General features: G+C 38.0%; 1 protein-coding gene and 1 long non-coding RNA gene across 10 annotated transcripts in view; one reads left to right on the top strand and one right to left on the bottom strand.

Annotated features, from left to right (window-relative positions):
- Positions 1-16,493, bottom strand: part of LOC140636732 (uncharacterized) — a 38,885-nt gene extending 22,392 nt beyond the window's left edge. The window contains exons 1-3 of one of the 5 annotated variants that reach the window (XR_012033945.1): positions 15,675-16,493; positions 7,916-8,065; positions 7,594-7,637 (exon numbers count right to left, since the gene is read on the bottom strand). This is a non-coding gene — a long non-coding RNA (uncharacterized lncRNA). Of the gene's footprint in view, positions 1-7,593; positions 7,638-7,915; positions 8,066-15,606 lie in introns of all 5 variants that reach the window. The other 4 variants (XR_012033944.1, XR_012033943.1, XR_012033947.1 and 1 more) reach the window with 4 other exon arrangements.
- Positions 4,705-24,860, top strand: part of LCA5 (lebercilin LCA5) — an 83,623-nt gene continuing 63,467 nt past the window's right edge. For 2 of the 5 annotated variants that reach the window (XM_072832262.1, XM_072832273.1), the window contains exon 1: positions 16,234-16,464. The gene's annotated coding sequence lies outside the window, so the exon portion shown is untranslated. Of the gene's footprint in view, positions 4,886-16,233; positions 16,465-24,860 lie in introns of those variants that run through there. The other 3 variants (XM_072832268.1, XM_072832265.1, XM_072832269.1) reach the window with 2 other exon arrangements.

The following is a 24,860-nucleotide window of genomic DNA, read 5'->3' on the forward strand; positions in this document are numbered from 1 at the left end:
CGCTGCGCCACCCAGGGATCCCATCAATTTAGATCTTAATGAAAATGAAACCATAGGATTGCATCAATATTTATTCAGATACCAGGGATCCAGAGCTCCCCCTTCCTCTTGTCTCTATCTTCTGCTATATGCCCTGAACCCTCTAATTATTTCTTCTGTTAGATCCATTCTTGCCCTAACCACCTACTTATGTGAGTCCAATAAACCCACTCTGCAAAAACCAAAGAGAAATTGAGGAGTAATTGTATCCCATGCCTACTCAAAATTGCTTTCATTGTTTATAAGTATTTTTTTAGTGCCTATTCTCTGTTGGGCCTTATTCTAGGTCCTAGGCATATAGCAGAGAATGAAACAGAGATGAACTCCCACCTTTGTGGTGCTTATACTCTAGAAGGCAGGGATATATTATACCCTGTAGAATTATAGTCATTGGCTCCAATTAACTGGCAAACACCAGAAGGATGAAACGTATAATGCTGCCAACTTAAACACTTCATCACAACTCCTAGATGTCTTCTAACAAATTACTAGGTAGTTAGAATCACTTTGGTCTACAGATCAGTGGATATTTAATAATGATAATAATAATCACATTAAAGGAACAAATAAGTATTACAATTCAATCCTTAACATTTGGAAACACCACCAATGTCCTATAACAGAATAATGGTTAAGTAAATTATGACATATATATAAAGTGGAAATATGAGACTATCATAAATGATAGTAATGAAGACTTTTTAAGATAGATGTTGTTATTGTAGTTCCTATTAAGCAAAAAATCATGATATAAAATTATGTATATAGTTTGACTTTGTATGTTAATTGGGCTGCCTTGGCTCAGTGTGTTATTAATAAAAATAGTATCGAGGTGCCTAGATGGCTCAGTTGGTTGAGTGTCTAACTCTTGGTTTCTGCTCAGATCATGATCTTGGGGTCCTGGGATTGAGCACTACATGGGACACCATGCTCTTTTGGGAGCCTGATTGAGTATTCTCTGTCTTTTTCACCCTCTGCTCCTCCCCATGCTGTCTCTTTCCCTCTCTCAAAAATAAAAGAAATAATTTACAAATAAATAATTTAAAATAGTATCACGTATCCCTCCCCCCCCATCACTGCTTTCAACTATGTTCTATTGAATTCAAATGGACATCTTGGATGGATTCCATAAGATTCTGGTTACTTTCAGGTTTTGAAATGTAGCCCAGTTTTAAAACTTCAGTCTCATTTCTGATTCAATCTCTCTTTTTAAAAAATATTTTATTCCTTTATTTGAGAAAGAGAGAGCAAGCATGAGTGGGGGGCAGAGGGAGAAAGAGAAGCAGCCTCCCGGCTGAGCAGAGAGCCCGATGCAGGGCTCAATTCCAGAACCCTGGGCTCGTGACCAGAGCTGAGGGCAGAAACTTAACTGAGCCAACCAAGCACCCTTCAATCTCTTTTCTTTCCCCCATGTAGTAGAAGTCAGAACTCTGAACATAACAGAAATAGGGGAAATGGCACAACTAGTTCTGGTGGAAAGATAGGGAAAGCATCCACCTTCTACACGAATGGTCCATTGGTTGTGGTGAGGAGGCATCACTGGACTCACTCTAGTTCAGCATGTTCATATCTGAGGCCAGTGCCCCAGAGGATGAGATGATCTCCAAGTATATGAAGTGTACCTCCTTTGGGATAATGTTCAGCTTCACCCAGCTCCCTTTCATTGTGAGGAATAGAGGGGCAAACTAGACTTCCCTCAATTTGGCTAGGAGTCCATCCTCTCAGTTTCCTCTCTGTTTGTACATCTACCACCCAGCAACCTCCTAGGTAGCCTTGCACTCTTCTGTCTCTCCTCTCACTTGTCACTCCTTTATATGGAATCATGAAACCCAAACATCCTACCATGGCCTTTAAGGTCATGAAGAATCAGATTGGAGCCAGGAGTACTCATGTTCTTCTCAGCTATACTGTATCTTTAAACGTTATTTTCAGTGGTTTTTTGACTCATATCTTTAGTCATTTCTAGAGTAGAAATGGACATTAGTATCTTACAGATGCCCCAATGAACAATGGAAAACTTTCTTAAGAACTGTCTCAAATGCTTTATTCCAATGGCAGCACAAATTTATAAAGGAGCTGCAACAAAGGACAAGACACCAGTCAGGAATCTCGATGCCAGTTTTTCCTTCTTTAAGGCACCTTATGGATCTCTACAAATTCTTCTCTTGGAGTTTCTCCCCTCACCCGCACCCATTCCTTTGGTGAGGTGAGGTGAAGAGAAGAGTTTTTCTGGGATTGTGGTTGATGGTAGTAAGGTTCGTTCTACACTTTTTAGTAAGCCTCCATCGAAGGTTTTGAGTCCTAATTATTTATAGCTTTTAAGAGAATGATCTCAGCTTTAGACTTAGCCACAGTTCTAGGGCAACAGGAAAAATTCCTGGCAGGATTTCATTTAGCAGGGAGACACTCTCCAGTGTCTTTCAAATCTAGTAAATTTTTTACTTCATTATTTGTATTATCTGAAGAAAATCTTAATTCATTCAACTGTTAGGATTTTCCTAAATATCTCGGGTTATGTCATATTTGCTAGGGTCTACCTGACTTCTGTTCCTATTTATTAATTTTGGTGTTAGAAACAAGGTCAAAGGACATGAAATTGCTACCCTATTCTACCTATCATGCCACCTGATCCAGATACCATGACCTTGACCCCACTTCTTTCCTGTCACTAAGAGCAGGCAATCAGTCACTATGCCCTTGATGAGAAGAAACAGAGTTCAGGGAAGTCAAACTGGACAAGGGGGATCATGTTTCCCGCTGTCTGATTTCTTGCCTGGGCCTACACAGTTGGGTCCCTTGTTCTTGTCTTGGAATCCAATATAGTGAATCACTAGGTTATTGATCTTCAGCCACAGCCTAGACTTGCCGCAGATTCCTTGTTGCCTCTGAGTGCCCAGAACATTCCGTGCATCAGCTTCACTAAACTCTAATGGTAGGGTGTGACCCGTCACTAGTTTGTGCCAACATCAATTCACTAAGATTTCTTTCACCAAGAATAATGACAGCCATAAATTGCAATATTTAAAAATTTGTAGTTAAAACACACATACATACCAGAAAATTTACTGATTTAATCATTTTAAGTATATATTTCAGTGGTATTAAGTATATTTCTATATAGTATATTACTATCCATTTCTAGAACATTTCCATCATCCTAAACAAAATTTGTGTTTCCATTAGACAACAACTTCCATTCCCTCTTCTCTCCAGTTCCTGGTTACCTCTACTTTTTCTCTTCAGGAGTCTGCATATCTTAGTTATTTTATATAATATTAATGTTTTCCCAAGGTTTACTCACCTCCGGATACACTGACCTTTGAGTGTCCAGACTTTTGAAGCAGGAAAATAAGACAGGTTATAGCTAATTTAAGAAAAGTGTACAAAAAAAAAAAAAAAAAAAAAAAAAACAACAACAAAAAAAAAGAAAAGTGTACAAATGCATGTTTCCCCTCCTCCCCCAGAAAGAGAGGCAGATCTTGGCTGTGACTACAGTACAAATGTAGAGAACTGAATTTCCTAGGCGTACTAATTTCACGATTTTTGCTATTTGTATTGATTAATAATTTTTTAGGATAAAGGAACTTTACATCACTAGAAGGTCAGTGTTATTTATAAATGGAAGAAGCTATGAAAATTGCCAGAATTTAAACATAGTTATTACATTTTAGCTAGAATCTATTGCATGCAATTTGCATGTAAAAAGCTAGTTCTCATTTTTTATAAAAAATAAAAACATGATTAAGAGTATTAGCAAGGTGCTAAGGACTACCAACAGACTGAGATGTTTTCTTTCCTGAATTCAAAAAGATTTGAAGCCAGTTACTTAATACTACATTAATAGGCCACTAAAGTGATTTCAAGTACCACTAGTGTTAAGTGGTCAACATTTTGGGCAGCACCACTTTGTACAAATGTTTTACAGTTTTTAAATCATGTTTCCTTTGTGTTTTGTAAGCCCTCCACACTTTCCTCAGCTAATTTTTATTAGAAAAATTCATTATAAGCATGTAGAGAGAAGGAGCTTCAAATAATATCATTTATAATCTTTTTTCTTTTGGAATCTTATTTCCAAAATTATTTTCCTATTGACTTAATTATCATGAAAAAAATTTTCAGGTGCTGTGATCAAAGAAGATTATTTGAACTTACCAAGGCATAAAAGGTTAAAAGAAAAAAAAAAGGAAAGAAAGATAAGGTGTGTTAATTCTTTAATAATTCAAGATTTCAGTGATCCGAAAGTATTGTGGGAAAAATCACCTGAGTAATTAAGCATGCATCATTTGAATGGATTAAAGTTCAAATCACTGCAAAGCAGCTTATTTTTCATCCATCACCATGGATACAAAAGGACAGCTGAAGTGCAGGCATCTGACATCACAAGCATGCCCAAACAGGCCCTGGAGGAGAGCGATGCAGTGCCAGTGCCACAAAGGACAGAAGAAAAGCAGTGAAGGGAGGGGAGAGAGAGGCAGAAGGAAAGGGTCATTGTTAAGACGATGAATCAGAAGTTCGGTTGGGAGGATTAAATACGGGAGGCTCAAGGCCATCTGAGAAGCTTGGAGACCTGCAGTTGTTTACACAGACCTTTTAATACCTTCTTAGCCAGAAATAGAACCAGAGGGGACGGAGATAGAAGGTATATCAGATCATTCACTACTCCAATGGCAGTTTCGATCATTTATTCTATGTTCTTCTTATGTTTAGGCTTTAATTTGACTGATGTTCAAAAGGTTTGATCTGCCTGGCTCACTTAATATTAAAAATCAATGCGCACATTTACTGAAGACTCCAAATAACAGCTTGAAAGACAATGGAACCAGTGCCCGCCGGACAATAGAAAGTGGTAAATATTGAGGAAAAATAGTTATTTTGGATATTAAGTCTTTTTTATAAACAGACACATTTTTAAATTTTTAGATTTTTTTTATTAACTTAAAATTGTGTTTCCTATCAAAAGGCAGTGTATCTGTTCTCAGGTTGCTGTGTAGCATATAAAGACCTGGACTCACGCACACTGGTTACCAGTGTGCTGGCAAAAGGTTTTCACAACCAGTTCTCTGAGAAGAGCCCTGATTTGTAGCCTTTGCTGATTTCTGTGGTGTAAATATTTTCACCATGGCTGATTTCCAGTTACCAAGGTGATGTCAACTGGCTCGCAAAATTTCTGAAGATGTAATAATTGGCCCTTCTGAGCCACTGCCAGCAAGCTCTAGCCTATCAGTGACTAGGTTCTGTGCCAGCTCTGACACCAGCTTGTGGTAAGATTTTGAGCACCTCCCTGGGCCTTGGTTTCCCCATCAGATGAAAGGGTTGGAGCTGGGCTTAACTTCTAGTTGTTAAAATTCTGCATAAGTTTGCCCTGATGGTTTGAGAGAGGATTCTTGGAGCCTGCTTTTAGACAAGGGCATCTAAGAGATGCTGAGTTGTTAGGGTTCTATTTCCTCACATCCACTTCAACTTTGCAGGCCCATCCTGACTCTATCATAGGGTATTTTAGTTTTCTATGTAAGGTTCTGTTTGAAGAGAAGCTTTCATTACTTAGGAAAAAAATCAGAAAGCCACTTAAATATTTTTTCTTAAACACCTCCTCTATTTATGAAAATTGATGATTCTATGAAACATAAAATGTAAGTCAAACACCAACATAATGATGTCTGTGGATAGTACTGGACTTTTTTCTTGGTTAAATCTTAAACTGGGGCAGCCCCGGTGGTGCAGCAGTTTGGCACCGCCTGCAGCCCGGGGTTTGATCCTGGGGACCCTGGATCGAGTCCCACGTCAGGCTCCCTGAATGGAGCCTGCTTCTCCCTCTGCCTTTGCCTCTGCCCCCCATCGCCCCCGTGTCTCTATGAATGGATAAATAAAATCTTAAAAAAAAAAAATCTTAAACTAAACACTGGTTGAAAGAGTCAACCATGCCTGAGAGAATTTATAGCCATGGAATCACAGACTTTTTAAAATAAGAAAACTCTTAGACATGACTTCCTCCAAGCATTTTCAAATATGCCCAAAGTGTTCATCAGAATTCCCTCAGAAAATGCCTCTGTGTGTGTACATGTGTGTGCACAAACAGGTGTGTGCACTGAGCACATTGTAACCCACTTGTGGCCCCTTCTCTCCCCACTGCCATGCCCCCTTTGATCGAGAAGCAGCCCTTTGTATGCTTCCTATGGAACCATGCTTCCTGTTTTAAAATATTGGGCTTCCATACAAGATTTCTTTTGAAGTAAGGGTTCTGCTGGAGGTGGAGGGGAGGGGTAGGAAGTAAAGACAACTATTAATGCCATTTGCTTTGTTTAACAAACCATAAAACAAGCTTTAAAGAAAAGGAATACTATGTCACCACAACTAGTGACAGGCAGAGTCATGTCTGCAATTCAGGTCTCTAGGTTTCCAGACTATTATTTCCCTTTTTAGAAGCTGACTACCTGGGAACACTACTCCCCATTATATGTCTCTGGGTAAATAATTTAATCCTATGTTGTCCTAGTAGTGTAGTCACAACCCACATGTGACTACTGAAGTACCTGAAATGTGGCCAGACTGAACTGAGATGTGTTATAACTGTAAAATACACATCGTCAAATTCTTTGTAAAAACAGCAGTATGAAATAGCTCACTGATAATTTTAAAATATTGATTACATGTTGAAATGATGATGCTTTGGGTATATTATGTCAACTAAAATACATGGTAAATTTAATTTCATTTTTTAAAACAATGTGACTGCTAGACAATTTAAAATTACATATGTGGCTCATGTTATGTTTCTATTAGGCAAATCTGATCTACCTTCAGGGTCAGTTTCCAGACCTATTAAAAGTGGAAAATATCTGCCCTTCCTATTTCTCAGAGTTGTTTACTTTTTAAATTTATATTAAATTAAAAAAATTTATTTAAGTAATCTCTATATCCGACATAGGGCTTGAACTCACTACCCCAAGATCAAGAGTTGCACATTCTTCTGACTGAGCCAGCCAGGCACCCCTCTCAGGGTTTTTTTTTTTTTTTTTTTAAGATTTTATTTATTTATTCATGAGACACAGAGACAGAGAGAGAGACAGAGAGAGAGACAGAGAGAGAGGTAGAGACACAAGCAGGGGGAGAAGCAGGCTCCATGCAGGAAGCCTGACATGGAACTCGATCCTGGGTGTCCAGGATCTCACCCTGGGCTGAAGGTGGCGCTAAAGCTGAGCCACCCGGGCTGCCCTCAGGGTTGTTTTAAAATCAAAAGAAGTAATCTTTGTGAGAGTGCTATGTAAAATGCTATTCAAATATAAGATCATACTCTGAGGCATTTTAGTGCTTGCTTGGTCACCTATTGTGTTAATTACTCCTTGGAAGGCAGTAAAAGTTTTGTGGAGTTTTTTTCTTTGTTGTTGTTTATAGGTTTTTGGGGGATGAAGGTGGCAGAGGAGGTAGATAATAGTGTAGGCTGCAAACATGATAATGAACACATTCATTCAGTCTTATTTATATTCTGTGCATGTGCTTAGCCCATCTACTCATCAGCCTCAGTGCAGAGCCATATAAATTGTAGGTGCTACTTACATACAGTGAGAATCTCAGTTTAAGTGATAGACCTCAGAATCCTCCTGCAAAAGAATTTTTCCAAAGGGAAGAGTTAATCATGGCTATCTTGATCAAGAGCTGTCAAAGAAGGTAGTGTCTAATGATAGCACAGTGTCTTATTCAAAGCTATACCAGGCCAGCTCCCTTCTGTGTTTGTGTCATAATGCAAGAGAAATGAAAGCACTGTTTCATTAACTTATATAAAACATCTGGGCATAACAAGTATCTTAGTTCAGGCTGCTATAATAAAAGTACCATAACATGGCCTGGGTGGGTTAAATAACAGAAATTTATTTCTCACAGTTCTGGAGGTTGGGAAGTCCAAGATCGGGAGCCAGCAGATCTGTTGTCTGGTGAGGACCCAATTGCTGGTTCACAGATGGCTGTCTTGTTGTATCCTTACATGGCAGAGAGCAGAGAGCTAGCTTTTTGGCATCTTCCTATAAGGGTACTAATCAGATTCATGATGGCTTCATTCACATGATGTCATTACTTCCCAAAGACCCATCTCCTAATACCATCACGTTGGGGACTCGATTTCAACATATAAATTTTTTTTTTGGGGGGGAAGCCCACAACATTTGGTCTGCCATAGCAAGTAACACTTTACTGGGATCCATCTGACAGAGAGTAACATATGGGAATAGGGGCATTTTACCTTCATCTCCAAAACTTGGTTCTAGAACACTAGATCAGTCAGGATACTGTCAGGAAAAGAGAAACCCCACTAGGTTTCTCTTTTGAGAAACAGAAATCCTGCTGTTCATTCTGATTGCTGATACCCGAACATAAACTAATTACTGTGACCAAGGGGTTTCATGGGGTAGGGGAAGTAGAAAGGGTATGATCAGGTTTCCTGAATTTTCATGTTCAGGTTTGAGCAGGGTATTTAATACAGGGAATTGTTACATAGGTGTTGAAAATCTAAAGGATCACAAAGGGAATACTGAGATAACCCAGATATTTGTATGTAGAAAGCAGTTAAACTGTATAGTTAAGGGAATAAAATTATTGGGGTTGGGGTCACCAGAGCCTAGGAACTCAGAGAAAAGGCCCCACGGGGTTGGTATGTACATCCCCAGGGGATAGTTTTAGAAATGTGGACTTAGAGCAGCAAAAGATATGTTAGACTAGAGCCAGCTGCTGGTGCTGTAGTATCACTGATAGAATCAGGGGCATTAACAAGGAACTTCTTTCTCACCAACTCCTACCTTTCAACCTTTTCCTAACACCTTCTGTTGGCAGAACCTCATGACAAACCAACTAGCAAAGGTTCTGGAAAATGTAGTTTGTTGAGTCCTAACCCCAGCACTATATAACAAAATATAGAAAGGCAGGTTAGGATTTGATAAATAATAGACACACTTCCGGCATTATTCCAGTTCAGCTCTGGCACTGACATACTTAGTGGTGGTACTCAGTGAATCAGTGACAGCCACCAGTGGAAACTGTTGGGTTCTGGAAAAAAAAAATGGGATAGACTATTGTATGACACAGCAGTGGTCCTGCTATCTTTCCTAGCAAGGACAACCAGTGAAAGTCAGTGTGTTTCTAAGTATGAGACACTCTTTGGGATTTCCCAGAAATTACTGTGAGAAAGTCTTTTGACAGTGGAAGTACTATGAATCAAAAGAAGTCAAAAGACAACAGTATATGGTTGATATCTATACTTACAGCCTGGGGAACTTACAATTACCTAGGTTTTTCTTAAATGAGTTTTAAGTTAAGTAGGCCAGACTAGTTTACAAATCTATTTGAATAAAACTGTCATCACGTTTGGGGACTTTTTTTGTTTTGTTTTGTCTGGTATTCCTTTTTCTAGTAACAACATTCCAGTTTTCCTTTGGAGAGACATTTCTTTCAACTCCTCTGGAAGAACATGAAAATTCAGGAGATTTGATCATACCCTTTCTACTTCCCCTACCCCACGCAACCTCTTGACCACAGTAATTAGTTTATGTTCAGGTATCAGCAATCAGAATGAACAGCAGGATTTCTGTTGGACCAATCAGAAAAGAGGTGTTCCTTTCTCCATGGGGTTGCTACGTGAATAGAGTGTAAGTTTGGAGCTTCAGAGTGAATACCTGGTTTTTCCTACAGCCTGTTTGCTATAAAACCAATACATAGGACAGTACATGCAAGATAAAGAGAAAATATATATTTTTAAGAGAAAACAATTTCAATGACATTGAATGTATGGATCTAACCATATTTAGAGATAGGTCTACTTCTAGATTTTTCATTATATAAGTCAATGCACTTTTTAAAAAAATGAATACATTTAAAAAGTTGAAGTAACACAGTGAAAAACACCTACCTATCTCAAGTTTACACTTTGAGGAGTTTTGAAAGAAGAAATACTCTTTTAATCCCACCTCAGTCAAGAAATATCGCATTTACAACACTCTAAAAATCTCTTTCATTCTCTTCCAGTCAATCACTACCTTATCCCCATAGTCAACTGTTCTGATTTTCACCAGTATAAATTGACTCTGCCTGTTTTTGAGCTAATTGTTGGTGGCAATATCAGAATTCTTTTGCTCAACATATCTTTTGAAATTCATCATGTTATTCAGTAGTTAATTTTGACCACCATTACATTGTAAGAATGCACATTTTGTTTTTGTTTTGTTTTTTTGAAGTTTTTATTTAAATTCCAGTTAGCTAACATACAGTGTAATATTAGTTTCAGGAGTACAATTTAGTGATTCAACACTTCCATACAACACCCAGTGCTTATCACAAGTGCACTCCTTAATCCCCATCACTTATTTCATCCCATCTCCCCATTTTTTCTCCCCTCTCTAATCATCATTTTGTCCTCCATTGTTGAGTCTGTTTTTTTGGTTTGTCTCTCTGTCTCTTTTCCCCTATGATCATTTGTTTTATTTTTTTAAATTCCATATATGAATGAAAGAATAACACATTTCTTAACATCACCTAAAGATATAATCACTTGTGTATATATAAAAAAAGGAAAACCCAGAACTCAAAATCATGCTTAGTAACTATTGTTCAACATTCAGTCTTAGAAATTTTTCAGGTATCAAAAGATTATTCATTAATTAAATTGATGTACTATCAATCTAAGTTTTTAAGTTTCATAAGGATTTCAGAAATTATGTTTAAACTGAACTATGAAACGTAATTACTGTTATAAAAATTCGTTGAAGTTATGATTCATTTGAGTTGTACACAAAGGGATATACATTTAAAAAATTTATGCTCATGCTGATAGATATTTGGGTTTCTTCCTACCTTTCCTAATAGGAATCAAATTGCTATAAAAACCCTGTTAATTAAATATTTTTTAGATATATGCTTTTCTTTCTCCGGTTTGACCTTAGCGTAAAATTATTAGCACATGTTAGAGATGTGTGTTTAACTATATAAGAAACATCATCTGCATTTTCACCTGGATGAAACATATATGTCACAAACACAGTCCCCAAATTACTTATTACTGTCCTTTACTTCACACTTGCATTCTGTACTCAGTGTCTTGGTGAAGGGTTCCAGGTGTCTTACCAGGAATCTGGGGTCAACCTAGTCTCCTTCTTTTCTCTATACCCTCCCACATACAATCAGTCTGGTAACTTGGGGTACACATCAATTTTCTTTCTCTCTTTACTATGATTGCAGTGTGGTGATTTTCAAATGTTTTTTACTTTTGAGATATAGTTAAAAAAATACATGTTACATGTATATTAAAGTAACTGAAACAAAAATTTCATAAAATGATATTTATCTTTCCTGTACACAAATTACTGATATTTTCTGTCCCACTCTATATCCATATAATATGTTCATAAGCCATAGATCGATTTGATGATTCACTCATTAATGAGTTGCAAAAACAGTTTGAAAAATAAAAACAGTTTGAACAGTTCAACAGGTGGTTGAAAGCTCAAGTCCCAGAGTCAGACAAGTGTTTAAATCTCTACTTCTCTATTTAACTATAACCTTGGACAAAGCACTTAGTCTCTTTCAGCCCCTGCCCCTAAATTACCCCCCACCCCCGCCTGCTTCACTTGCAATAAAAAAATAATAAAAATAACATGGTATCATAGAATTTGTAACAAGGATTAAAATAGGTTGTAGCAAGGATCAAAAGGAGTTAATAAAACTTTAAACTCAGGGCCAGGAACAGAAGGTGCTCAACTGATACTAGTTGAGGCAGGCCTCATCATTTCTTGCCTCTATTACTCACCCCTTCCTGAAGTTTTGAAGTTCTTAGCTGACCTTTCTGCTTCTAGTCTTACCCTGCATAATGGCACTGCTACAATCTTTCTCAAATGTGCATTAAATCATATTAGTCCTCTATTCAAAAACTCATTTGTCACTGCTTGGTTTTTGGTATTAAGTATATGCTTCTTTAAAAAATCATTTAAACATTTATCCTTGCTTCCTCTCAGGTCCTATCTCTGGCGCTCCCTTTCTCAGTGTACCCTGATCTTTCCCCATCATGTCTTCCTCAAGGATTTGTCCTGCCCCTCTAAAGCAATTTGTTTCTATCTTTTCTGTACTCCTACCTCTAGTTAGCTTTTATGTAATATAAATACAATTCAAGAGTACTTTTTCTGGGAAGCATATCTGGAGCCAGGCTGAGCTAAGAGTCCCTCCTCTAAGTCCCCTTAATATCCTAGGCATTCCTTTATAATAGCCCTTATTACATAGTAACTACGATGAGAGAAATTTTTTTCATTACACAGTGGGCAGCTAGAAGACAAGGACTTTATTTTTCATCTCTGTATCCTCTAAAAGAATCTAATAGGTTCTCAATATGTATTTAATGAATGAATAAAAAGTGTCTAACTTAGTTTTCCATTGCAATTTTGCTATATGATTCTCCTGTTTTCACTAGAGAAATAATTGGCTATTTTATTATGCCAGGATTCCAAAGTAGTCAAAATGCTTTTTTTTTCAATAAATAATATAGATTTACCTAGCATATCTGTGAATTAAAATTAAAAATTACCTAGCACATCAATTAAATTATAACTTAATAACTTATTTAATGTTAATTAAAATTATCTAGCATATTTATTATAAATTAAAAATACAGTCACTGATTTTAACAGAATTTCCTATGGATTACTTTTAGTTGAGAAAAGGCAATTGTCTACTAAGACAATTGTATTGACATTCTCCCTTTCAAATCTAACAATGTGAATGCAAATAGAATTATGATTTCCTTCAATGCTGTTTCTACTGCTTTGGAGATAGCATTTAATCTGTAGGTCAATTTACTTAGAGATGTAATTGTGGAGTAATGAATTCTGAAAACATGTATTAAATAGTAGGTTGAACCAACTTTTCGCTTAACTCTTTTTATGCAAAACAAAAGTAAAGGACCATGAAATTCCACGAAAATTGAGAAACTATTAATGATTTACTCATCAATTATAAAAGGAGAAAAATGGTAGTAAACATCTCAATAGTTTTCTTTCTTCCTCCACTAACAAAATACTTAACTTGTAAATTGAATATAGGATCAAAAAAATCCCTTAACAAAGCAATAATCAAAGGGTATCAGTTTTCTGTACTGCAAAGGCAAATAATAACAATTAGGCTAAATTTGTTTCTAGAAGATCAAATCACTGTCTGTGTCTCCAATTTTACTGTTATTTTCACCTGGCTTAAATTAAGTTTTCCTAAGCTATTCAATTTCTTTTAAACACCTAGCATATTAGATACTGTTTAAAAGTTAGTATTATATGCTGACAATCTATTTATCTGTAATTTCTTTTTTTTTTTTTAAGATTTTATTTATTTATTTGAGAAGGCACTCATGCACACAGGAGGCCCAGCAGAGTGTGGCAGTGGGCGGGGCAGAGGGAGAAGAGGGAGAAGCAGACCCCTTGCTAAGCAGGGAGTCCGTAGTAGGGGCTGGATTCCAGACCCTGAGATCGTGACCTGAGCCAAAGGTAGACACTTGAACCAACTGAGTCACCCAGGTGCCCCTATCTGTAATTTCTTCATAAGTTAAAAATTTTCTGCAATACGGACATCAGAAGTTATATTTTAAAGTTTTAAATTTTTTATTATCATCTATCTAGGTAAAATATATCAAATTTTAACAGTGCTTTTTTTTTTTTTTTAAAGAATGGTATTAAAGGGACAACTAAACTTTAAGGATAATTATACTGGCGTGCTTTCCAAGATATGATTATTTATAGTATGCCCCTTTTAAAATGTAGTCATTGTACTTTCTGGATTGTCATAGTTGGAAAGTCTACCTATTAATTTTATGAAACTTCTGACACATTGTTCAAACTTCTTAGTTTTTCTATACAGAAAATGGGAATAATTTTATAGGTTAGCACTTCTAGGAAGATTTTAATTGATATTATCTGTATCATTACACGGCATTAAGGCAATCAAAGTCTTGCAGAAAAGGAACATTCAGCTAGCAATGTAATTAATCTGGAGATAATACTGTGTAAGCCCAAAATGTTAAAAATATTGTATAAGCCCAAAATGTTAAAACTAAAACTCCCAAGTGCTTAATGATCATTAGTATAATTCCTTTCAGAAATATAATCTTTAAAAACAATAAGAAGCCTGATTCCTGTTAAATATAATTTCAAGTGGCATAATATAAAAATATACTTTTGTTGACTTTCTTTTTTTCAGAAAAGCAGAATCCCTATGCGGTATATAGTGGAATGAGATGTCAAATAGTATTATCTTAGAAAATTTAATCTTATTAAAAAAGATTATATCAAAACCATGTAAAATCATATACAAATTTAGAAATTATTTCATGTTTTGGGGTAACTTTTTAAAAAATTAGTTTAATAAGCTGGTTTTTACTCCTGGAGATTTATAAATCCTTTGGGTTTTTGTTCAAGGTCAAATAAATTTAATAGTCACTGCTATTGCTATAGCAGCGCTGGTGCTATTATATAGCACTGCTATATATATTGGAGCAGTAGTCATTTCTCCAAATAAGATAGAGTGAATAAAACTGCACATTGTAAACATCTTGAAAATGTGTTAACATACAATTAGACAATTTTTTGGAGACTCCTAGTCTTTTAAATACTTTCTTGTTTTCTAGCAACTCCATCAACCTGTAAGTGAAACCCATTGAAAGCATTCAATTTGAAGCCTGGAATTTAGCTGACCTAGGCTTGATTTTTGCCCCTACCACTTACTACTTTAGTATCTCCTGGTAGATTCTTTCAACTCTCTGAATCTGTTTCCTCAGGTATAACAATGAGTAACAATACCTGTCTAAAATCAGAAATGAAGATGGAATGAGATTATACTGCCTAGCACATCGTCGGTGCAAATAAATGTTAGTTTCATTCTCAGCTGTCCTTGAGGGCTAGCAACCTTCATTTGACTCCTCGGGGAGAGACCTTTTTTTTCATCTAAAAACAGCGTGTTTCTTCACCCTTTAGAGCTATTTCCTTTAAAAGTACTCCACCACTGCGTTTATTAAACTACATAATATTAACTCTAAAGGAATCAGTAATAACCAGCGAGTTACTTTAACGAAGAATGTTAGCAGATTTAACCTGATGAAATGTTATTTAAGTGCACTTTAAGGTATTAGTCATCTTCAACAGACGATTCCTAGCTTCTACTTTCTATACAGAAAATTGCATTTAATTACAGTATTGTTTAGGTAGGTTATTGAAGCAAAATATATTGACAGGATAAAATGAAAGCTTTGAAATAGTGCAAAATTGGGAAAACGAGGTCAAGCAAGAAACAATTACCATAATTTATGAGAAGATTGATTACAATGTATTTGCTTTCAAGGTTTAGATTCTCTGCAAAATGGAGGCAAAGCCCAGTTTTCAAGAAATTAACCAATGGCGAAAAAGCGGGGTGCGGTGTTAAGCCCTCTTGGTAATCAGGTTGAGAAAAGCTTAAAATAACCTTCCTTACTTTTCCTGCCTCCTGCAATTAATGCCATCTAATGCAGTCAGTTTTTTAAAGGGGAAAATGCCACACCGCAGTTCTCAATGGGTTACTGACCTGCGCCGCAGACGTTCACTTAAAAAAAAAAAAAAAAAAACTGCAAATAATCTAAAATGTCATCCCACCTCTAACCGGTTCCGAAACCTCAAAAATCACTTTCAAGCCAAACTCACGGCGCATTCGAGATTTAAGGCCAGGACCTCGACGAGGAAGAAGCCTTAGTACACTAAGTCCACCTCCTCCCGGAAATAAGCAATTTCGGTGCAAAGACCGAGAAGTAACTAGCTATTTGTTTACAATATCTTTCTAACTCAAAATCAATTCGTTTCCAAAAGGGACTCAAAACAACTTTCAACGTTTCCAATCGCGCATTTGCCAAGGTGCACGATTCATTACGACCAATCCCCTCTCCCCTCCGCCCACACCGTCCCCGAGCCACGCCGGGCCCTGGAAGCCGCGGGTCGCGGGCCGCCCAGCACCGCCTAAGAGGCCCCCGCGCGGTCTCTCGGGCCGGGGCGCGAACCGCATCCCTGCTCTCGGTCGCCGCTACCGCGGAGCCGTCCACCAATGGCCGCCTTCCTCCGTTCTTCTCGTCCCGCCTTCCGGCTCCACTGAGCCCAATGGGAATGGCCGTCTAATGCCGGAGGCCAATGGGAGCTTGAGGGGGGCGGGCATCCCTGGCCAAAGCCTTGCCGCAGTGCAGTATGGGCCTCCGTCTCCGTTACCCTGGTGCGGAGCCGCCGCGTCGCCGCCGCGGGGGAGCTACGGTCCCGCCCCTCCCCTGGCCCCGTGTTCAAACTTCCCGCACCCCGGCAACCTAGGCGCCCGCCCCGCAGTCTTCGCAACAGCCGGGAATCCACTGTTCGGCAGCTCGACCCCGAGAGCCCGGCGGAGCGTTTGGTCCGCGGAGAGAAGGCAAGGAGGCGGGGCGCCTCGGCGGAGCTGAGGAGGGGGCGGGGGCGGGGCGGGGGCGGGGGCGGGGCGGGCGTGGAGATTGGGGAATTGGGGGCGCGAAGTGGGGCTGGAACTGGAGCGGGGGGCCGGCTCTTCGCGGAGGGAGGCGTGCGAGGGGCGCTGTTGACGCGGGGAGGATGGGAGGGTTAGGGATAGGGAGGGTTTGGGAACGCGGAGGGAACAAAGTCCGAGGGAAGTGCGTGCGGAGCGTGGCAGCTGCGGGAGGACCGGGAGGGCGGGGAGGGCGAGGAGGGGGGCCTACAGGTGGGGGCCTGGGAAGTTAGGAGGACACGGAGTTGGAGAAGCTTTGGTTGCTGTTGGAATAAGAGGAGGAAGGGAGCTCCTTGCAGGAAGATCTAGAGGAAACGGTTGGGAATTCTTAGAAAACCCTGGAGGCCTGTGGAGACTGAAGATGGCAAAGGAGGGACAGAGCCAAGGAGGGGAAGGAGGCTGTGAGGCTCTCGGTGTCTCCGGGATGATAAATAATTGGAGATTAAAGACCACGCTTATAGGGTGGAAAGGCCCTTTTGTCCTGGCTGTGAAATTTTTACACGTCCTTCAGGGGGTGGGATGAGAGGAAAGATGTTTGGCAAAAAAAAAAAAAAAAAAAAAAATTCTTGGCGTAGATGAGTCGGAGGGCTCAGGCCGGTGTTTTACCTTGGCAGGACTAAAGGGTCGTGTCTAGCAGTGGTGAAGATTGGGGGGGGGTGGGGGGTTACCGATTCAAGTGAGTTTTAACCCCTTTCATTCGCTTTGTCACCTTGGATAAACTACTAACATCAATTACTAACAAATTATTGGCTAGTAACACATTACTAGGGACATACATATTTTTGCCATTTGGGAATGGGAACAGTACATATCGTTGTGAGGATTAATTTATTGAGGTGTTCGTACCTATACTTAGGTAAATGAAAAAAAAAAGGGTGGTTCTGCTAAAGTGGATTTGTTACTGGAACTTGGTTTGTATGAGCAATTCGATGGGGTGCGATTACTGGAGATTTTCTTAATCTTTTCCCTCTTGGACCCTTCTCTGAAAATCTTTTTTTTTTTTTTTTTTTTAAGATTTTATTTATTTATTCATGATAGTCACACAGAGAGAGACAGAGAGGCAGAGACACAGGCAGAAGGAGAAGCAGGCTCCATGCACCGGGAGCCCGATGTGGGATTCGATCCCGGGTCTCCAGGATCACGCCTGGGCCAAAGGCAGGCACCAAACCTCTGCGCCACCCAGGGATCCCCCTCCTCTGGAAATCTGAAGAAAGTTTGGACCTTTCTCCCTAGGAAAGTACACTTGGGGGGAAATATGTTTATGCTGGTCCTTTAACTTCAGTTTAAGAACTTGGATTAGATAGATCTTTGGGATCAGAAGTCATCATTTAAATGGTTTTTACGTATTTATCTTTTTTTGGGGGGGGAGGAGACTACATGCAGTTTTGAAACAAGGGTACAGTTCTGAAGATTCTTTACCATGTTGTTTTAGTCCATATGTTTTTGAGTATAGTTCCACATTTGAATTTTTTTTTTTTCACATTTGAATTTTATATTACTATTTTATTTTACTTTGGGCTCCTGTTGCATATTGACGTGTATGTTTATCCAAACGCACAAAAGGAAATAACAAGTTTGTTTTGATTTTCTGAATTAACAAAGCATCATTTCAAATATCAAAAAGTAATTGCTGACTTTGGAAAAGAGATTTTTCTTTCTTTGTCAGCGTTGCATCTTTTCTGTTCAGTAGTCATGGAACGGTGTAAGACACAGAAGTCCATTTGAAGATGCTACTCTTGGGGTGCCTAGGCAATTCAGTCCCTTAAGCTTCTGACTCTTGATTTTGGATCCGGTTATGTTCTTCAGGTGGTGAGATTGTGCCCCACATGGGGCTCTGTGCTGGGCATGGAGCCTGCTTAAGGTTCAGCCCCTCTCTGCCCTCTCCCTCCGCCCCCAGCCAAAGAAAAAAGAAGATGCTGCACTCTTACCTAGTTCTTCTCCTCCCTGTTATTATTGATCAATTTTGTGGGATGCTCCTCCTCTGCTCACCATTTAATTATTCTGTTTCCTCATAATTTAGTTTTCTGCCTTCTCTTCACTCTGGTGTGCTTTTCTTGGCTGAGTTCATCATCAGGCTTCTGATTGTCTTGGCTTCCAGTATCTATATTTTATTAACGCACAATCAGTTTTTATCTCTGTCCTGGAACTCTTCAATTAGCTCTAAATTTATGTAACTAATTTTTGATATTTCCACATAGATTTCTCACAGGCATCCTAAGCTCAGTGTGTCTGATATTAAACCATCATCTTTCCCCACCAAACCTGTCCTAGTGAATGGACCATATTTACCCAATTTTGTAAGCCCAGAACTTTGGAATTTATGTAGATTCTTCTCTGTTCTTATATTCCACATACCTGTCATCAAGTCCAGTGTTTTACTTGATAAACGTTTCTTAATTCTGTACTCTACGTCTCTGTAGATACCCAATGTTAGTTCAAAGCGCTATCTTTTGTCACCTGATTTCAAGACCAGAGGTCTTCTACCCTCAGCCTTATTGGCCCTACAATTCTTGGGTAGGAGATGGATCTATGTAAATGTCAGATTTGATCATTTAAATTTTACTGAAGATCCTTTTTTTCTAACCAACTTCTTTGTATGATATAAATATCCTTCTTATAGTAGTCTCTTCCACTTGATCCAGTCTCATTTATTACTTTATCATTACCCACCCCCGCCCAGTGCAGTCATTCTAAACCAGCATTGTCTAAAAGAAATACAATGTGAACCGTATACAGAATTTAAAACATTTTTTTTCAGTAGTTGGAGAAAAATACAAACAGGTGAAATTAATTTTAATGGTATATCTTATTTAACGTAATTACATTATGTTACATTCAACATAATATTACATTACATTACATTCAACGTAATATTTTTACATGATGAATATTGAAAAATAGCATTAAGATACTTTATGTTCTTTTTTATTTTTTTAAATTTTAATTAAAAATTCATTACATTCAACGTAATATTTTAACATGATGAATATTGAAAAATAGCATTAAGAAGATACTTTATGTTCTTTTTTATTTTTTTAAATTTTAATTAAAAACATTTTTTTAAAAGGTTTTATTTATTTATTCATGAAAGACACACAGAGAGAGACGCAGAGACATAGGCAGAGGGAGAAGCAGGTTCCATGCAGGGAGCCCGATGTGGGACTCAATCCCAGGACCATGGAATCATGCCCTGGGCCTAAGGCAAGCGCTAAACTGCTGAGCCAACCAGGGATCCCTGTGTTCTTTTTTATGTTAAGTTTTCAAAATCCATGTATATTTTACACTTTAGTATATCTCAATTCTGACTAGGTACATTTTTGGTGCTCAGTAGCCACTGTGTTTGGCTAGCACAATTGTATACTATTTGCAGTTTGATGATATGCCTCACTTATTTCATAATGTTTTTACTTTTGCATATGCTGCTCCCTTTTACTGAAATAGGATCTTCTGTCATGAACTGCGCGCCTCCTTTTACTAACCTTATCTATCATCATCAACGTCCCCTACCCCGGGCCAAAAAAAACAATCCCAAAATGCACATACTTGTGTTTAGCCTCTGCTAATACCTAAAGACTTCATTTAGGCATTATCTCCTCTGGAAGGCTTCCCAAATTCCCTCTGACTTCTAATTAATTTTATTTAGCATACTTTATTTTTTTTTTGTCATTAGTAGTCATACTCGTACATTACCTTTTTCTTCTTGTATTGGAGTTTCTTAATGATAGGGTATCTGTTGTATCTTATTTTTTGTATCTCCATTCATAGTTTGGTGCCTGACATAGTAGGTATTCAGTAAATGCCTTATGCATGTATGAACGAATATTCTGTGATGTTTTCCTATGACTGGCCAGACTTGGGGAATGCATATTGTAGTTGAGATGCTTTAATTTGACCCAGTGTTTCAAAATGCTGTTTAAATGAAGCTGATAATGTCTTAAATGTTAAGTCTAGCATATATTGTGATTTGACCTAGAGTCTAGAAAACTATACTTAATATCTAAACATAGTTTGATTTTAAAGCAAAAGTAGGTGTTGTGTAAATAAAGGTAAAATAAAGAAATGCTTAGGCGTATCCTGGAACACATGGGTAGAAGAGTAGAAAAAATGACTTGGTTTTATCAGTTTCTAATAATTTTTTCTCCTTTAGAGGAGAGAAGCAATTGCAGTTTTATTTTTTTTTAAGATTTTATTTATTTATTCATGAGAGACATAGAGAGGCAGACACATAGGCAGAGGGATAAGCAGGCTCCTCACAGGGAGCCCAGGACCCATGGATCAGGACCTGAGCTGAGGGCAGACACTCAACCACTGAGCGACTCAGGCACCCTGCAATTGCAGTTTCAAATGCAACAAATTTCTTTTTTTTTAACCTGTGTCTCATCTTCAGTCACTTATATTCTTTTTTTAAGGAGAGGTATATCCTTACTTACATCTTTTTGTCTTGGTTTATTTTTATTTTACTCGTCTAGTTGCTTGTTGTGTGAACTCTTCTACTGGCAGCAGCCAAGCCAGGCATCGTTGTTTTATACAAAGAAGCTGAACAGAGGGAAATGACAGGAAATGAACAGTTCTTTGATTTTATACAGTTTTTTCCCTTAAAACTTTTTAAGAACTTTTCTTAAAGTCACATGAATCAGACAATTATACTGTTCCATATATAGTAGGCTTTCTAGCTTAGACTTACTTTTGATTCATTTGAAATTGGATATAAAGTCATTCTTGGGGCAGCCCAGGTGGCTCAGCGGTTTAGCGCCGCTTTCAGTCCAGGGCCGGATCCTGGAGACCCAGGATCGAGTCCCACATCGGGCTCTCTGCATGGAGCCTGCTTCTCCCTCTGCTTCTCTCTCTCTCTCTCTCTCTCTCTCTGTGTGTGTGTGTGTCTCATGAATAAATTAAAAAAAAAAAGAAACTGATGAAGTCATTCTTGAACTGAAGGGGGCTGATGGTCATCTTTTTTCCTGACCTTTTATGTGTGACCTATAATGTTTGGGATTTTTTTAAGAGGTTTATTTTAGGATGAAAAATGATGTGTTACATTTGCTCATGTTCTACCATTGCCATAGTAGCCCTCTTGGCCATATTTAGAAAATAAACAGTTGTTAGGAATTGAAATAGGGCAAGACTTTTAGTTTTTCTTTTTTGCTTTTATCTAGTTATCCTGGTACAGTTAAGGGAGCCAGATGAACAACTGTTAGTTGACTCATTCTGCATCACAGAGAATTAGCTTAAATTAGCTGCAGAACTGTACATGGAATATAAATCTTCAGTGTTCTGTTAATCTAGGTAACTTTTTTCTTCTAAGATAAAAATACTTTTATTCATTTAATAATATTGTGACTAGTTTATATTAGTCAAACAAAGTATTGTTGTAAATACAAGTGAAATTTATTTTGTCTGAAATCCTATTAGGTCATCTCAGTTATTTAAAATCAACTGAGTTAGAATATTCCAACTTTACTATAGTAATGGCTCTGAGCAGACCTTTTTGATATGCTAACTTTTCTCACTTCTTAGGAATTTCAGCAATAAGTAAATCTTAGTTATTTAAAAGAGGGAAAATTTAACATTTCCTTTAAAACAGAAAGATAAATTTTATAGAATGAAATTATTAATGTTCTATTTGGTAGAGCTTTTTAGAATAATCATCTATTCCATAAAAAACTAATGAATGGTGTTGTTACCATGGTGAACTAGGTGGATAAGATTTCTGTTCTTATGCATCTTCTATTTAGTAGGAAGAGAAAGATAAACATAAGATTATTTCTAATAGTAACAAGGACTGGGGCAGCCCGGGGGGCTCAGAAGTTTAGCACCGCCTTCGGCCTAGGGCCTGATCCTGGAGACCCGGGATTGAGTCCTACGTTGGGCTCCCTGCGTGGAACCTGCTTCTCCCTCTGCCTGTGTCTCTGCTTCTCTCTCTCTGTGTGTGTGTTTGTCTCATGAATAAATAAATAAAATCCTTAAAAAAAAGAAATTAAAAAAAAGAAAGATTAAAAAAATAGTAACAAGGACTATGAAGAAAATAGTAACTAAGAGTGGGCTCACTTTATTTTTTTATTTTTTTAAGTCATTTATTTATTTATTTATTTATTTATTTATTTATTTATTTATTTTAGTTGAGTGGGCTCACTTTAATAGAATTGTCAGGAGAGCCATCTTTAAGGTGACATTTATGCTGCTGACAGGATGAAGAGAAGGTGCCACCTTTGTTTTAAGGGCCCTTTAGGTAAAGGGTGCAGCAAGTACAAAGACAACAAGCTTGGCATCTCAGAAGCACCTAGGAAGGCCACTTGGGTTGAAAAAGTAGATGTGTGGCATGACATAAGGATGGAGAAGTAGGCAGAAGGGCTAGATCTTGTACGAGTTTGCAGGTCTGGTTGAGGAATCTGATGGCTCTAAGAAGCCATTGAGGAGTATTAAGCAGGAGAGCAGTGCTGTCTGATCTCTGTGTCAAGTATCTTTCTTTGACTGTGGAAGCAAGGATGAAAGCAGGATATCATTTAGGTATTATTGCAGAAATTCAAGTGAGAAATGATGGTGGCTTGGACCAGGAATGGGAATGGTAAGAAATAATTAATGTGGATTGTATTTTGGGAGATAAAACCATCTGGTTTCACAGATGGTTTGGGTGCGGGATGTGAGGTTAAGAAGGAATCCAGGATGATCCTTAGATTTGCAATATGAGTAATTTAGTAAGTAGATGGGGGTGCCATTTAATGAAATTAGGAAAGTAGGAAAGAGTGGGGTAGAAAGAAGACAAATTATGATTTTGGTTTTGGGCATGTAAGTTTGAAATCATTTTTAGATACCTAAGTGGAGTAGTCAGATATGAAGGTGGACATGCGAATGCGGAAGTCAGAGTAAATGAAGTCTAGATAAGATTACCTAAGGAAAGAGTGTAGACGAAGATGAGAGACAATATGTGGTGTCTTGGGTATTCCAACATTTAGAGATAAGGAAGAGGAGGCAGATTCAATAAAGGAGACTGAGAAGAGACAGCCAGTGAGATAGTTTAAGAAAACCAGGGAAGCAGATGGCTGTGGGAACTAAAAAAGAAAAGAGAGTTTTCGGAAGGAGGGAGATAGTTGTTTCAAATGCTGCTGTAAGGTCAAGGATGAATAGGATGGAAAATTGGCTACAAGGTTTAGCCAAAATGAACGTCATTGTCTGTTTTGACAAAACCTATTTTAGTAGAAGGGTGGGGATGAAAACCTGACTAGTGTGGATTCAGAAGAACATAGACAGAAAAGTAGAGATAACATTCTAGATTCTAGATTACTCCTCAAAAGAGATTTATTGGAAAATTAGAGTAACTGAGATATAGATGTATTAGGACATGGAGTCAAGCAATAGCTTTATTAGAGCCTCTTTTGGTAGGAATGATCCTATACAGAGTAGAGTAACAGATACTATCCTGTGATGGAGAGAAGATATGGAAATGGAGACAGGTGAAAGGTTAACTTTGAAAAGGAGCAGAAATGCTTATTCAGTTCTAGTGGCAGGAGGGCTACAGTACGGGATAGATGGAGATGGAGGTAACTTCAAAGGTGAGGTAGTTCTCATCTTATTGTTGATATTACAATACCTAATGTGTTACTCAACTAAGAGAAAACTTGCACAGGCATACCTTGTTTTACTGTACTTTGATTTATTGTGCTTCACAGGTACTGTTTTTTGTGCCCCTCCCTTTTTTTACACAATTTGTACAGCTTGAAGATTTGTGGCAACCCTGCATTGAGCAAGTCTTTTTGCGCCATTTTTCCAGTACCTTTTGCTCACTTCCTGTAACACATTTTCTTAATTCTCATAATATTTCAGACTTTTTCAATATTGTATTTGTTATGATGATCTCTGATTGCTTTGATATTACTATTGTAATGATGATGTGCACCCATATAAAACAGTGGATGTAATTGATAAATGTCTGTTTTCTGACTGCTCCATCAACCAGCCATTCCCCCATTTCTCTCCCTGTCCTTGGGCCTTGGTATTCCCTGAGACTCAACAAGATTGAAATTAGGCCAATTAATAACCCTATGATATCCTGTAAGTGTTTAAGTGAAAGTCAGACATTTCTCACTTTAAATCAAAAGCTAGAAATGATTTAAGCTTGGTGAGGAAGGCCTGTCGAAAGCCCAGATAGGCCAAAAGGTAGGCATTGTGCATCAAACGGCCAAATTGCAATTGTAAAGGCAAAGTTGTTTAAGGGGGTTAAAAGTACTACTGAAGTGAACACACACAGGAAGATAAAATGAAACAGCCTTATTGCCAATCTGGAGAAAGTTTTGGTAATCTGGGTGAAGGAT

The sequence above is a fragment of the Canis lupus genome, chromosome 7, assembly GCF_048164855.1.
Source record: "Canis lupus baileyi chromosome 7, mCanLup2.hap1, whole genome shotgun sequence".
Lineage (NCBI taxonomy): Eukaryota > Metazoa > Chordata > Mammalia > Carnivora > Canidae > Canis > Canis lupus.